Genomic DNA, 13352 nt, shown 5'->3' with positions numbered 1-13352 from the left:
TAAGAAGGGTGCCAGCGAACCTTGCTCTCGCTTACGGCCACACCCCCTTGAGCACGCCTGATCTCGTCTGATCTCGGAAGCTAAACAGGGATGGGCCTGGTTAGTACTTGGATGGGAGACCGCCTGGGAATACCAGGTGCTGTAAGCTTTTAAGCGCAGGAGGCGCCCTATCCCCGCTCGCTCGCTCATTCCCCTGTTCACACGTGCAGTGCGGCTTGTCCGTCTCTTTATTTGTCAGCTTTGGCGAGACACGGGTGCTTGTGTATTAGCGTGAGCGTTTTTTATTCTGATCAGGAACAGTTTTACAAGTCCGCAAAGGATCGAGGAAAGGTTTATCGCCAGCTGAAAAGAGACACAGCGCTTCGGCTGTGGAGACTTGTTCGGCTGGCGTTCGGAGAGTCGCGTTTCTCAGAATTGTATTGAGATCGTTTTCCTCAGAGCTCAGATGTCAAAGCACAGCAGCAGCTCTCCACAGCGATCCTCTATAGCGCCCTTTCTCCCGCAGCTCCGTCCTCATTGGAAGGAAGCAAGAGTGAAAGGCTGAAGTGAAATAGAGCGGGGATGAAGGCAGTGAAGAGAGAGAACGTGGGCAGAAGAGAAAAACGCAAGGGAAAAAAAGCAGCGTCGTAAAAGAGGTGACGGAGATGTCCTCTCAATAAGAAGGGTGCCAGCGAGCCTTACTCTCGCTTACGGCCACACCCCCTTGAGCACGCCTGATCTCGTCTGATCTCGGAAGCTAAACAGGGATGGGCCTGGTTAGTACTTGGATGGGAGACCGCCTGGGAATACCAGGTGCTGTAAGCTTTTTAGCGCAGGAGGCGCCCTATCCCCGCTCGCTCGCTCATTCCCCTGTTCATACGTGCAGTGCGGCTTGTCCGTCTGTTTATTTGTCAGCTTTGGCGAGACACGGGTGCTTGTGTATTAGCGTGAGCGTTTTTTATTCTGATCAGGAACAGTTTAACAAGTCCGCAAAGGATCGAGGAAAGGTTTATCGCCAGCTGAAAAGAGACACAGCGCTTCGGCTGTGGAGACTTGTTCGGCTGGCGTTCGGAGAGTCGCGTTTTTCAGAATTGTATTGAGATCGTTTTCCACAGAGCTCAGATGTCAAAGCACAGCAGCAGCTCTCCACAGCGATCCTCTATAGCGCCCTTTCTCCCGCAGCTCCGTCCTCATTGGAAGGAAGCAAGAGTGAAAGGCTGAAGTGAAATAGAGCGGGGACGAAGGCAGTGAAGCGAGAGAACGTGGGAAGAAGAGAAAAACGCAAGGGAAAAAAAGCAGCGTCGTAAAAGAGGTGACGGAGCTGTCCTCTCAATAAGAAGGGTGCCAGCGAGCCTTGCTCTCGCTTACGGCCACACCCCCTTGAGCACGCCTGATCTCGTCTGATCTCGGAAGCTAAACAGGGATGGGCCTGGTTAGTACTTGGATGGGAGACCGCCTGGGAATACCAGGTGCTGTAAGCTTTTAAGCGCAGGAGGCGCCCTATCCCCGCTCGCTCGCTCATTCCCCTGTTCACACGTGCAGTGCGGCTTGTCCGTCTGTTTATTTGTCAGCTTTGGCGAGACACGGGTGCTTGTGTATTAGCGTGAGCGTTTTTTATTCTGATCAGGAACAGTTTAACAAGTCCGCAAAGAATCGAGGGATGGTTTATCGCCAGCTGAATAGAGACACAGCGCTTCGGCTGTGGAGACTTGTTCGGCTGGCGTTCGGAGAGTCGCGTTTTTCAGAATTGTATTGAGATCGTTTTCCACAGAGCTCAGATGTCAAAGCACAGCAGCAGCTCTCCACAGCGATCCTCTATAGCGCCCTTTCTCCCGCAGCTCCGTCCTCATTGGAAGGAAGCAAGAGTGAAAGGCTGAAGTGAAATAGAGCGGGGACGAAGGCAGTGAAGAGAGAGAACGTGGGAAGAAGAGAAAAACGCAAGGGAAAAAAAGCAGCGTCGTAAAAGAGGTGACGGAGCTGTCCTCTCAATAAGAAGGGTGCCAGCGAGCCTTGCTCTCGCTTACGGCCACACCCCCTTGAGCACGCCTGATCTCGTCTGAACTCGGAAGCTAAACAGGGATGGGCCTGGTTAGTACTTGGATGGGAGACCGCCTGGGAATACCAGGTGCTGTAAGCTTTTAAGCGCAGGAGGCGCCCTATCCCCGCTCGCTCGCTCATTCCCCTGTTCACACGTGCAGTGCGGCTTGTCCGTCTGTTTATTTGTCAGCTTTGGCGAGACACGGGTGCTTGTGTATTAGCGTGAGCGTTTTTTATTCTGATCAGGAACAGTTTAACAAGTCCGCAAAGAATCGAGGGAAGGTTTATCGCCAGCTGAATAGAGACACAGCGCTTCGGCTGTGGAGACTTGTTCGGTTGGCGTTCGGAGAGTCGCGTTTTTCAGAATTGTATTGAGATCGTTTTCCACAGAGCTCAGATGTCAAAGCACAGCAGCAGCTCTCCACAGCGATCCTCTATAGCGCCCTTTCTCCCGCAGCTCCGTCCTCATTGGAAGGAAGCAAAAGTGAAAGGCTGAAGTGAAATAGAGCGGGGACGAAGGCAGTGAAGAGAGAGAACGTGGGAAGAAGAGAAAAACGCAAGGGAAAAAAAGCAGCGTCGTAAAAGAGGTGACGGAGCTGTCCTCTCAATAAGAAGGGTGCCAGCGAGCCTTGCTCTCGCTTACGGCCACACCCCCTTGAGCACACCTGATCTCGTCTGATCTCGGAAGCTAAACAGGGATGGGCCTGGTTAGTACTTGGATGGGAGACCGCCTGGGAATACCAGGTGCTGTAAGCTTTTAAGCGCAGGAGGCGCCCTATCCCCGCTCGCTCGCTCATTCCCCTGTTCACACGTGCAGTGCGGCTTGTCCGTCTGTTTATTTGTCAGCTTTGGCGAGACACGGGTGCTTGTGTATTAGCGTGAGCGTTTTTTATTCTGATCAGGAACAGTTTAACAAGTCCGCAAAGGATCGAAGAAAGGTTTATCGCCAGCTGAAAAGAGACACAGCGCTTCGGCTGTGGAGACTTGTTCGGCTGGCGTTCGGAGAGTCGCGTTTTTCAGAATTGTATTGAGATCGTTTTCCACAGAACTCAGATGTCAAAGCACAGCAGCAGCTCTCCACAGCGATCCTCTATAGCGCCCTTTCTCCCGCAGCTCCGTCCTCATTGGAAGGAAGCAAGAGTGAAAGGCTGAAGTGAAATAGAGCGGGGACGAAGGCAGTGAAGAGAGAGAACGTGGGAAGAAGAGAAAAACGCAAGGGAAAAAAAGCAGCGTCGTAAAAGAGGTGACGGAGCTGTCCTCTCAATAAGAAGGGTGCCAGCGAGCCTTGCTCTCGCTTACGCCCACACCCCCTTGAGCACGCCTGATCTCGGAAGCTAAACAGGGATGGGCCTGGTTAGTACTTGGATGGGAGACCGCCTGGGAATACCAGGTGCTGTAAGCTTTTAAGCGCAGGAGGCGCCCTATCCCCGCTCGCTCGCTCATTCCCCTGTTCACACGTGCAGTGCGGATTGTCCGTCTGTTTATTTGTCAGCTTTGGCGAGACACGGGTGTTTGTGTATTAGCGTGAGCGTTTTTTATTCTGATCATGAACAGTTTAACAAGTCCGCAAAGGATCGAGGAAAGGTTTATCGCCAGCTGAAAAGAGACACAGCGCTTCGGCTGTGGAGACTTGTTCGGCTGGCGTTCGGAGAGTCGCGTTTTTCAGAACTGTATTGAGATCGTTTTCCACAGAGCTCAGATGTCAAAGCACAGCAGCAGCTCTCCACAGCGATCCTCTATAGCGCCCTTTCTCCCGCAGCTCCGTCCTCATTGGAAGGAAGCAAGAGTGAAAGGCTGAAGTGAAATAGAGCGGGGACGAAGGCAGTGAAGAGAGAGAACGTGGGAAGAAGAGAAAAACGCAAGGGAAAAAGAGCAGCGTCATAAAAGAGGTGACGGAGCTGTCCTCTCAATAAGAAGGGTGCCAGCGAGCCTCGCTCTCGCTTACGGCCACACCCCCTTGAGCACGCCTGATCTCGTCTGATCTCGGAAGCTAAATAGGGATGGGCCTGGTTAGTACTTGGATGGGAGACCGCCTGGGAATACCAGGTGCTGTAAGCTTTTAAGCGCAGGAGGCGCCCTATCCCCGCTCGCTCGCTCATTCCCCTGTTCACACGTGCAGTGCGGCTTGTCCGTCTGTTTATTTGTCAGCTTTGGCGAGACACGGGTGCTTGTGTATTAGCGTGAGCGTTTTTTATTCTGATCAGGAACAGTTTTACAAGTCCGCAAAGGATCGAGGAAAGGTTTATCGCCAGCTGAAAAGTGACACAGTGCTTCGGCTGTGGAGACTTGTTCGGCTGGCGTTCGGAGGGTCGCGTTTTTCAGAATTGTATTGAGATCGTTTTCCACAGAGCTCAGATGTCAAAGCACAGCAGCAGCTCTCCACAACGATCCTCTATAGCGCCCTTTCTCCCGCAGCTCCGTCCTCATTGGAAGGAAGCAAGAGTGAAAGGCTGAAGTGAAATAGAGCGGGGACGAAGGCAGTGAAGAGAGAGAACGTGGGAAGAAGAGAAAAACGCAAGGGAAAAAGAGCAGCGTCATAAAAGAGGTGACGGAGCTGTCCTCTCAATAAGAAGGGTGCCAGCGAGCCTTGCTCTCGCTTACGGCCACACCCCCTTGAGCACGCCTGATCTCGTCTGATCTCGGAAGCTAAACAGGGATGGGCCTGGTTAGTACTTGAATGGGAGACCGCCTGGGAATACCAGGTGCTGTAAGCTTTTAAGCGCAGGAGGCGCCCTATCCCCGCTCGCTCGCTCATTCCCCTGTTCACACGTGCAGTGCGGCTTGTCCGTCTGTTTATTTGTCAGCTTTGGCGAGACACGGGTGCTTGTGTATTAGCGTGAGCGTTTTTTATTCTGATCAGGAACAGTTTAACAAGTCCGCAAAGAATCGAAGAAAGGTTTATCGCCAGCTGAAAAGAGACACAGCGCTTCGGCTGTGGAGACTTGTTCGGCTGGCGTTCGGAGAGTCGCGTTTTTGAGAATTGTATTGAGATCGTTTTCCACAGAGCTCAGATGTCAAAGCACAGCAGCAGCTCTCCACAGCGATCCTCTATAGCGCCCTTTCTCCCGCAGCTCCGTCCTCATTGGAAGGAAGCAAGAGTGAAAGGCTGAAGTGAAATAGAGCAGGGACGAAGGCAGTGAAGAGAGAGAACGTGGGAAGAAGAGAAAAACGCAAGGGAAAAAAAGCAGCGTCGAAAAAGAGGTGACGGAGCTGTCCTCTCAATAAGAAGGGTGCCAGCGAACCTTGCTCTCGCTTACGGCCACACCCCCTTGAGCACGCCTGATCTCGTCTGATCTCGGAAGCTAAACAGGGATGGGCCTGGTTAGTACTTGGATGGGAGACCGCCTGGGAATACCAGGTCCTGTAAGCTTTTAAGCGCAGGAGGCGCCCTATCCCCGCTCGCTCGCTCATTCCCCTGTTCACACGTGCAGTGCGGCTTGTCCGTCTCTTTATTTGTCAGCTTTGGCGAGACACGGGTGCTTGTGTATTAGCGTGAGCGTTTTTTATTCTGATCAGGAACAGTTTTACAAGTCCGCAAAGGATCGAGGAAAGGTTTATCGCCAGCTGAAAAGAGACACAGCGCTTCGGCTGTGGAGACTTGTTCGGCTGGCGTTCGGAGAGTCGCGTTTCTCAGAATTGTATTGAGATCGTTTTCCTCAGAGCTCAGATGTCAAAGCACAGCAGCAGCTCTCCACAGCGATCCTCTATAGCGCCCTTTCTCCCGCAGCTCCGTCCTCATTGGAAGGAAGCAAGAGTGAAAGGCTGAAGTGAAATAGAGCGGGGACGAAGGCAGTGAAGAGAGAGAACGTGGGAAGAAGAGAAAAACGCAAGAGAAAAAAAGCAGCGTCGTAAAAGAGGTGACGGAGCTGTCCTCTCAATAAGAAGGGTGCCAGCGAGCCTTGCTCTCGCTTACGGCCACACCCCCTTGAGCACGCCTGATCTCGTCTGATCTCGGAAGCTAAACAGGGATGGGCCTGGTTAGTACTTGGATGGGAGACCGCCTGGGAATACCAGGTGCTGTAAGCTTTTAAGCGCAGGAGGCGCCCTATCCCCGCTCGCTCGCTCACTCCCCTGTTCACACGAGCAGTGCGGCTTGTCCGTCTGTTTATTTGTCAGCTTTGGCGAGACACGGGTGCTTGTGTATTAGCGTGAGCGTTTTTTATTCTGATCAGGAACAGTTTTACAAGTCCGCAAAGGATCGAGGAAAGGTTTATCGCCAGCTGAAAAGAGACACAGCGCTTCGGCTGTGGAGACTTGTTCGGCTGGCGTTCGGAGAGTCGCGTTTTTCAGAATTGTATTGAGATCGTTTTCCACAGAGCTCAGATGTCAAAGCACAGCAGCAGCTCTCCACAGCGATCCTCTATAGCGCCCTTTCTCCCGCAGCTCCGTCCTCATTGGAAGGAAGCAAGAGTGAAAGGCTGAAGTGAAATAGAGCGGGGACGAAGGCAGTGAAGAGAGAGAACGTGGGAAGAAGAGAAAAACGCAAGGGAAAAAAAGCAGCATCGTAAAAGAGGTGACGGAGCTGTCCTCTCAATAAGAAGGGTGCCAGCGAGCCTTGCTCTCGCTTACGGCCACACCCCCTTGAGCACGCCTGATCTCGTCTGATCTAGGAAGCTAAACAGGAATGGGCCTGGTTAGTACTTGGATGGGAGACCGCCTGGGAATACCAGATGCTGTAAGCTTTTAAGCGCAGGAGGCACCCTATCCCCGCTCGCTCGCTCATTCCCCTGTTCACACGTGCAGTGCGGCTTGTCCGTCTGTTTATTTGTCAGCTTTGGCGAGACACGGGTGCTTGTGTATTAGCGTGAGCGTTTTTTATTCTGATCAGGAACAGTTTTACAAGTCCGCAAAGGATCGAGGAAAGGTTTATCGCCAGCTGAAAAGAGACACAGCGCTTCGGCTGTGGAGACTTGTTCGGCTGGCGTTCGGAGAGTCGCGTTTTTCAGAATTGTATTGAGATCGTTTTCCACAGAGCTCAGATGTCAAAGCACAGCAGCAGCTCTCCACAGCGATCCTCTATAGCGCCCTTTCTCCCGCAGCTCCGTCCTCATTGGAAGGAAGCAAGAGTGAAAGGCTGAAGTGAAATAGAGCGGGGACGAAGGCAGTGAAGAGAGAGAACGTGGGCAGAAGAGAAAAACGCAAGAGAAAAAAAGCAGCGTCGTAAAAGAGGTGACGGAGCTGTCCTCTCAATAAGAAGGGTGCCAGCGAGCCTTGCTCTCGCTTACGGCCACACCCCCTTGAGCACGCCTGATCTCGTCTGATCTCGGAAGCTAAACAGGGATGGGCCTGGTTAGTACTTGAATGGGAGACCGCCTGGGAATACCAGGTGCTGTAAGCTTTTAAGCGCAGGAGGCGCCCTATCCCCGCTCGCTCGCTCATTCCCCTGTTCACACGTGCAGTGCGGCTTGTCCGTCTGTTTATTTGTCAGCTTTGGCGAGACACGGGTGCTTGTGTATTAGCGTGAGCGTTTTTTATTCTGATCAGGAACAGTTTAACAAGTCCGCAAAGAATCGAAGAAAGGTTTATCGCCAGCTGAAAAGAGACACAGCGCTTCGGCTGTGGAGACTTGTTCGGCTGGCGTTCGGAGAGTCGCGTTTTTCAGAATTGTATTGAGATCGTTTTCCACAGAGCTCAGATGTCAAAGCACAGCAGCAGCTCTCCACAGCGATCCTCTATAGCGCCCTTTCTCCCGCAGCTCCGTCCTCATTGGAAGGAAGCAAGAGTGAAAGGCTGAAGTGAAATAGAGCAGGGACGAAGGCAGTGAAGAGAGAGAACGTGGGAAGAAGAGAAAAACGCAAGGGAAAAAAAGCAGCGTCGAAAAAGAGGTGACGGAGCTGTCCTCTCAATAAGAAGGGTGCCAGCGAACCTTGCTCTCGCTTACGGCCACACCCCCTTGAGCACGCCTGATCTCGTCTGATCTCGGAAGCTAAACAGGGATGGGCCTGGTTAGTACTTGGATGGGAGACCGCCTGGGAATACCAGGTGCTGTAAGCTTTTAAGCGCAGGAGGCGCCCTATCCCCGCTCGCTCGCTCATTCCCCTGTTCACACGTGCAGTGCGGCTTGTCCGTCTCTTTATTTGTCAGCTTTGGCGAGACACGGGTGCTTGTGTATTAGCGTGAGCGTTTTTTATTCTGATCAGGAACAGTTTTACAAGTCCGCAAAGGATCGAGGAAAGGTTTATCGCCAGCTGAAAAGAGACACAGCGCTTCGGCTGTGGAGACTTGTTCGGCTGGCGTTCGGAGAGTCGCGTTTCTCAGAATTGTATTGAGATCGTTTTCCTCAGAGCTCAGATGTCAAAGCACAGCAGCAGCTCTCCACAGCGATCCTCTATAGCGCCCTTTCTCCCGCAGCTCCGTCCTCATTGGAAGGAAGCAAGAGTGAAAGGCTGAAGTGAAATAGAGCGGGGATGAAGGCAGTGAAGAGAGAGAACGTGGGCAGAAGAGAAAAACGCAAGGGAAAAAAAGCAGCGTCGTAAAAGAGGTGACGGAGATGTCCTCTCAATAAGAAGGGTGCCAGCGAGCCTTACTCTCGCTTACGGCCACACCCCCTTGAGCACGCCTGATCTCGTCTGATCTCGGAAGCTAAACAGGGATGGGCCTGGTTAGTACTTGGATGGGAGACCGCCTGGGAATACCAGGTGCTGTAAGCTTTTTAGCGCAGGAGGCGCCCTATCCCCGCTCGCTCGCTCATTCCCCTGTTCATACGTGCAGTGTGGCTTGTCCGTCTGTTTATTTGTCAGCTTTGGCGAGACACGGGTGCTTGTGTATTAGCGTGAGCGTTTTTTATTCTGATCAGGAACAGTTTAACAAGTCCGCAAAGGATCGAGGAAAGGTTTATCGCCAGCTGAAAAGAGACACAGCGCTTCGGCTGTGGAGACTTGTTCGGCTGGCGTTCGGAGAGTCGCGTTTTTCAGAATTGTATTGAGATCGTTTTCCACAGAGCTCAGATGTCAAAGCACAGCAGCAGCTCTCCACAGCGATCCTCTATAGCGCCCTTTCTCCCGCAGCTCCGTCCTCATTGGAAGGAAGCAAGAGTGAAAGGCTGAAGTGAAATAGAGCGGGGACGAAGGCAGTGAAGAGAGAGAACGTGGGAAGAAGAGAAAAACGCAAGGGAAAAAAAGCAGCGTCGTAAAAGAGGTGACGGAGCTGTCCTCTCAATAAGAAGGGTGCCAGCGAGCCTTGCTCTCGCTTACGGCCACACCCCCTTGAGCACGCCTGATCTCGTCTGATCTCGGAAGCTAAACAGGGATGGGCCTGGTTAGTACTTGGATGGGAGACCGCCTGGGAATACCAGGTGCTGTAAGCTTTTAAGCGCAGGAGGCGCCCTATCCCCGCTCGCTCGCTCATTCCCCTGTTCACACGTGCAGTGCGGCTTGTCCGTCTGTTTATTTGTCAGCTTTGGCGAGACACGGGTGCTTGTGTATTAGCGTGAGCGTTTTTTATTCTGATCAGGAACAGTTTAACAAGTCCGCAAAGAATCGAGGGATGGTTTATCGCCAGCTGAAAAGAGACACAGCGCTTCGGCTGTGGAGACTTGTTCGGCTGGCGTTCGGAGAGTCGCGTTTTTCAGAATTGTATTGAGATCGTTTTCCACAGAGCTCAGATGTCAAAGCACAGCAGCAGCTCTCCACAGCGATCCTCTATAGCGCCCTTTCTCCCGCAGCTCCGTCCTCATTGGAAGGAAGCAAGAGTGAAAGGCTGAAGTGAAATAGAGCGGGGACGAAGGCAGTGAAGAGAGAGAACGTGGGAAGAAGAGAAAAACGCAAGGGAAAAAAAGCAGCGTCGTAAAAGAGGTGACGGAGCTGTCCTCTCAATAAGAAGGGTGCCAGCGAGCCTTGCTCTCGCTTACGGCCACACCCCCTTGAGCACGCCTGATCTCGTCTGAACTCGGAAGCTAAACAGGGATGGGCCTGGTTAGTACTTGGATGGGAGACCGCCTGGGAATACCAGGTGCTGTAAGCTTTTAAGCGCAGGAGGCGCCCTATCCCCGCTCGCTCGCTCATTCCCCTGTTCACACGTGCAGTGCGGCTTGTCCGTCTGTTTATTTGTCAGCTTTGGCGAGACACGGGTGCTTGTGTATTAGCGTGAGCGTTTTTTATTCTGATCAGGAACAGTTTAACAAGTCCGCAAAGAATCGAGGGAAGGTTTATCGCCAGCTGAATAGAGACACAGCGCTTCGGCTGTGGAGACTTGTTCGGTTGGCGTTCGGAGAGTCGCGTTTTTCAGAATTGTATTGAGATCGTTTTCCACAGAGCTCAGATGTCAAAGCACAGCAGCAGCTCTCCACAGCGATCCTCTATAGCGCCCTTTCTCCCGCAGCTCCGTCCTCATTGGAAGGAAGCAAAAGTGAAAGGCTGAAGTGAAATAGAGCGGGGACGAAGGCAGTGAAGAGAGAGAACGTGGGAAGAAGAGAAAAACGCAAGGGAAAAAAAGCAGCGTCGTAAAAGAGGTGACGGAGCTGTCCTCTCAATAAGAAGGGTGCCAGCGAGCCTTGCTCTCGCTTACGGCCACACCCCCTTGAGCACACCTGATCTCGTCTGATCTCGGAAGCTAAACAGGGATGGGCCTGGTTAGTACTTGGATGGGAGACCGCCTGGGAATACCAGGTGCTGTAAGCTTTTAAGCGCAGGAGGCGCCCTATCCCCGCTCGCTCGCTCATTCCCCTGTTCACACGTGCAGTGCGGCTTGTCCGTCTGTTTATTTGTCAGCTTTGGCGAGACACGGGTGCTTGTGTATTAGCGTGAGCGTTTTTTATTCTGATCAGGAACAGTTTTACAAGTCCGCAAAGGATCGAAGAAAGGTTTATCGCCAGCTGAAAAGAGACACAGCGCTTCGGCTGTGGAGACTTGTTCGGCTGGCGTTCGGAGAGTCGCGTTTTTCAGAATTGTATTGAGATCGTTTTCCACAGAACTCAGATGTCAAAGCACAGCAGCAGCTCTCCACAGCGATCCTCTATAGCGCCCTTTCTCCCGCAGCTCCGTCCTCATTGGAAGGAAGCAAGAGTGAAAGGCTGAAGTGAAATAGAGCGGGGACGAAGGCAGTGAAGAGAGAGAACGTGGGAAGAAGAGAAAAACGCAAGGGAAAAAAAGCAGCGTCGTAAAAGAGGTGACGGAGCTGTCCTCTCAATAAGAAGGGTGCCAGCGAGCCTTGCTCTCGCTTACGCCCACACCCCCTTGAGCACGCCTGATTTCGGAAGCTAAACAGGGATGGGCCTGGTTAGTACTTGGATGGGAGACCGCCTGGGAATACCAGGTGCTGTAAGCTTTTAAGCGCAGGAGGCGCCCTATCCCCGCTCGCTCGCTCATTCCCCTGTTCACACGTGCAGTGCGGATTGTCCGTCTGTTTATTTGTCAGCTTTGGCGAGACACGGGTGTTTGTGTATTAGCGTGAGCGTTTTTTATTCTGATCATGAACAGTTTAACAAGTCCGCAAAGGATCGAGGAAAGGTTTATCGCCAGCTGAAAAGAGACACAGCGCTTCGGCTGTGGAGACTTGTTCGGCTGGCGTTCGGAGAGTCGCGTTTTTCAGAACTGTATTGAGATCGTTTTCCACAGAGCTCAGATGTCAAAGCACAGCAGCAGCTCTCCACAGCGATCCTCTATAGCGCCCTTTCTCCCGCAGCTCCGTCCTCATTGGAAGGAAGCAAGAGTGAAAGGCTGAAGTGAAATAGAGCGGGGACGAAGGCAGTGAAGAGAGAGAACGTGGGAAGAAGAGAAAAACGCAAGGGAAAAAGAGCAGCGTCATAAAAGAGGTGACGGAGCTGTCCTCTCAATAAGAAGGGTGCCAGCGAGCCTCGCTCTCGCTTACGGCCACACCCCCTTGAGCACGCCTGATCTCGTCTGATCTCGGAAGCTAAATAGGGATGGGCCTGGTTAGTACTTGGATGGGAGACCGCCTGGGAATACCAGGTGCTGTAAGCTTTTAAGCGCAGGAGGCGCCCTATCCCCGCTCGCTCGCTCATTCCCCTGTTCACACGTGCAGTGCGGCTTGTCCGTCTGTTTATTTGTCAGCTTTGGCGAGACACGGGTGCTTGTGTATTAGCGTGAGCGTTTTTTATTCTGATCAGGAACAGTTTTACAAGTCCGCAAAGGATCGAGGAAAGGTTTATCGCCAGCTGAAAAGTGACACAGCGCTTCGGCTGTGGAGACTTGTTCGGCTGGCGTTCGGAGGGTCGCGTTTTTCAGAATTGTATTGAGATCGTTTTCCACAGAGCTCAGATGTCAAAGCACAGCAGCAGCTCTCCACAACGATCCTCTATAGCGCCCTTTCTCCCGCAGCTCCGTCCTCATTGGAAGGAAGCAAGAGTGAAAGGCTGAAGTGAAATAGAGCGGGGACGAAGGCAGTGAAGAGAGAGAACGTGGGAAGAAGAGAAAAACGCAAGGGAAAAAGAGCAGCGTCATAAAAGAGGTGACGGAGCTGTCCTCTCAATAAGAAGGGTGCCAGCGAGCCTTGCTCTCGTTTACGGCCACACCCCCTTGAGCACGCCTGATCTCGTCTGATCTCGGAAGCTAAACAGGGATGGGCCTGGTTAGTACTTGGATGGGAGACCGCCTGGGAATACCAGGTGCTGTAAGCTTTTAAGCGCAGGAGGCGCCCTATCCCCGCTCGCTCGCTCATTCCCCTGTTCACACGTGCAGTGCGGCTTGTCCGTCTGTTTATTTGTCAGCTTTGGCGAGACACGGGTGCTTGTGTATTAGCGTGAGCGTTTTTTATTCTGATCAGGAACAGTTTTACAAGTCCGCAAAGGATCGAGGAAAGGTTTATCGCCAGCTGAAAAGAGACACAGCGCTTCGGCTGTGGAGACTTGTTCGGCTGGCGTTCGGAGAGTCGCGTTTTTCAGAATTGTATTGAGATCGTTTTCCACAGAGCTCAGATGTCAAAGCACAGCAGCAGCTCTCCACAGCGATCTTCTATAGCGCCCTTTCTCCCGCAGCTCCGTCCTCATTGGAAGGAAGCAAGAGTGAAAGGCTGAAGTGAAATAGAGCGGGGACGAAGGCAGTGAAGAGAGAGAACGTGGAAAGATGAGAAAAACGCAAGGGAAAAAAGCAGCGTCGTAAAAGAGGTGACGGAGCTGTCCTCTCAATAAGAAGGGTGCCAGCGAGCCTTGCTCTCGCTTACGGCCACACCCCCTTGAGCACGCCTGATCTCGTCTGATCTCGGAAGCTAAACAGGGATGGGCCTGGTTAGTACTTGGATGGGAGACCGCCTGGGAATACCAGGTGCTGTAAGCTTTTAAGCGCAGGAGGCGCCCTATCCCCGCTCGCTCGCTCATTCCCCTGTTCACACGTGCAGTGCGGCTTGTCCGTCTGTTTATTTGTCAGCTTTGGCGAGACACG

General features: G+C 52.6%; 18 non-coding genes and 3 pseudogenes across 18 annotated transcripts; all 21 read left to right on the top strand.

Annotated features, from left to right (window-relative positions):
- Nucleotides 1-29: 29 nt before the first annotated feature.
- On the top strand, nt 30-148 carry LOC138244676 (5S ribosomal RNA). The gene has a single exon (XR_011193291.1). It is a non-coding gene; the product is annotated as a 5S ribosomal RNA (ribosomal RNA).
- A 537-nt stretch (nt 149-685) lies between these two features.
- Nucleotides 686-804, top strand: LOC138244675 (5S ribosomal RNA). Its single transcript, XR_011193290.1, has one exon. It is a non-coding gene; the product is annotated as a 5S ribosomal RNA (ribosomal RNA).
- Nucleotides 805-1341: 537 nt separating this feature from the next.
- Nucleotides 1342-1460, top strand: LOC138244673 (5S ribosomal RNA). The gene has a single exon (XR_011193288.1). It is a non-coding gene; the product is annotated as a 5S ribosomal RNA (ribosomal RNA).
- A 537-nt stretch (nt 1461-1997) lies between these two features.
- LOC138216151 (5S ribosomal RNA) lies at nt 1998-2116 on the top strand. The gene has a single exon (XR_011179863.1). It is a non-coding gene; the product is annotated as a 5S ribosomal RNA (ribosomal RNA).
- A 537-nt stretch (nt 2117-2653) lies between these two features.
- Nucleotides 2654-2772, top strand: LOC138245305 (5S ribosomal RNA). The gene has a single exon (XR_011193915.1). It is a non-coding gene; the product is annotated as a 5S ribosomal RNA (ribosomal RNA).
- Nucleotides 2773-3309: 537 nt separating this feature from the next.
- Nucleotides 3310-3418, top strand: LOC138219104 (5S ribosomal RNA; annotated as a pseudogene).
- Nucleotides 3419-3955: 537 nt separating this feature from the next.
- LOC138216230 (5S ribosomal RNA) lies at nt 3956-4074 on the top strand. Its single transcript, XR_011179942.1, has one exon. It is a non-coding gene; the product is annotated as a 5S ribosomal RNA (ribosomal RNA).
- A 537-nt stretch (nt 4075-4611) lies between these two features.
- Nucleotides 4612-4730, top strand: LOC138245401 (5S ribosomal RNA). The gene has a single exon (XR_011194011.1). It is a non-coding gene; the product is annotated as a 5S ribosomal RNA (ribosomal RNA).
- A 537-nt stretch (nt 4731-5267) lies between these two features.
- LOC138217346 (5S ribosomal RNA) lies at nt 5268-5386 on the top strand. Its single transcript, XR_011181058.1, has one exon. It is a non-coding gene; the product is annotated as a 5S ribosomal RNA (ribosomal RNA).
- A 537-nt stretch (nt 5387-5923) lies between these two features.
- On the top strand, nt 5924-6042 carry LOC138244672 (5S ribosomal RNA). The gene has a single exon (XR_011193287.1). It is a non-coding gene; the product is annotated as a 5S ribosomal RNA (ribosomal RNA).
- Nucleotides 6043-6579: 537 nt separating this feature from the next.
- LOC138218850 (5S ribosomal RNA) lies at nt 6580-6698 on the top strand (annotated as a pseudogene).
- Nucleotides 6699-7235: 537 nt separating this feature from the next.
- On the top strand, nt 7236-7354 carry LOC138245400 (5S ribosomal RNA). The gene has a single exon (XR_011194010.1). It is a non-coding gene; the product is annotated as a 5S ribosomal RNA (ribosomal RNA).
- A 537-nt stretch (nt 7355-7891) lies between these two features.
- Nucleotides 7892-8010, top strand: LOC138244671 (5S ribosomal RNA). The gene has a single exon (XR_011193286.1). It is a non-coding gene; the product is annotated as a 5S ribosomal RNA (ribosomal RNA).
- Nucleotides 8011-8547: 537 nt separating this feature from the next.
- On the top strand, nt 8548-8666 carry LOC138244670 (5S ribosomal RNA). The gene has a single exon (XR_011193285.1). It is a non-coding gene; the product is annotated as a 5S ribosomal RNA (ribosomal RNA).
- Nucleotides 8667-9203: 537 nt separating this feature from the next.
- LOC138244669 (5S ribosomal RNA) lies at nt 9204-9322 on the top strand. The gene has a single exon (XR_011193284.1). It is a non-coding gene; the product is annotated as a 5S ribosomal RNA (ribosomal RNA).
- Nucleotides 9323-9859: 537 nt separating this feature from the next.
- On the top strand, nt 9860-9978 carry LOC138216140 (5S ribosomal RNA). The gene has a single exon (XR_011179852.1). It is a non-coding gene; the product is annotated as a 5S ribosomal RNA (ribosomal RNA).
- A 537-nt stretch (nt 9979-10515) lies between these two features.
- LOC138245294 (5S ribosomal RNA) lies at nt 10516-10634 on the top strand. Its single transcript, XR_011193904.1, has one exon. It is a non-coding gene; the product is annotated as a 5S ribosomal RNA (ribosomal RNA).
- Nucleotides 10635-11171: 537 nt separating this feature from the next.
- On the top strand, nt 11172-11280 carry LOC138219178 (5S ribosomal RNA; annotated as a pseudogene).
- Nucleotides 11281-11817: 537 nt separating this feature from the next.
- On the top strand, nt 11818-11936 carry LOC138216229 (5S ribosomal RNA). The gene has a single exon (XR_011179941.1). It is a non-coding gene; the product is annotated as a 5S ribosomal RNA (ribosomal RNA).
- Nucleotides 11937-12473: 537 nt separating this feature from the next.
- LOC138245092 (5S ribosomal RNA) lies at nt 12474-12592 on the top strand. Its single transcript, XR_011193707.1, has one exon. It is a non-coding gene; the product is annotated as a 5S ribosomal RNA (ribosomal RNA).
- Nucleotides 12593-13128: 536 nt separating this feature from the next.
- LOC138244668 (5S ribosomal RNA) lies at nt 13129-13247 on the top strand. Its single transcript, XR_011193283.1, has one exon. It is a non-coding gene; the product is annotated as a 5S ribosomal RNA (ribosomal RNA).
- Nucleotides 13248-13352: the final 105 nt, after the last annotated feature.

This window comes from Lepisosteus oculatus, chromosome 14 (assembly GCF_040954835.1).
Source record: "Lepisosteus oculatus isolate fLepOcu1 chromosome 14, fLepOcu1.hap2, whole genome shotgun sequence".
Taxonomy (NCBI): Eukaryota; Metazoa; Chordata; class Actinopteri; order Semionotiformes; family Lepisosteidae; genus Lepisosteus; species Lepisosteus oculatus.
This window is presented reverse-complemented; position numbering and strand designations above follow the sequence as displayed.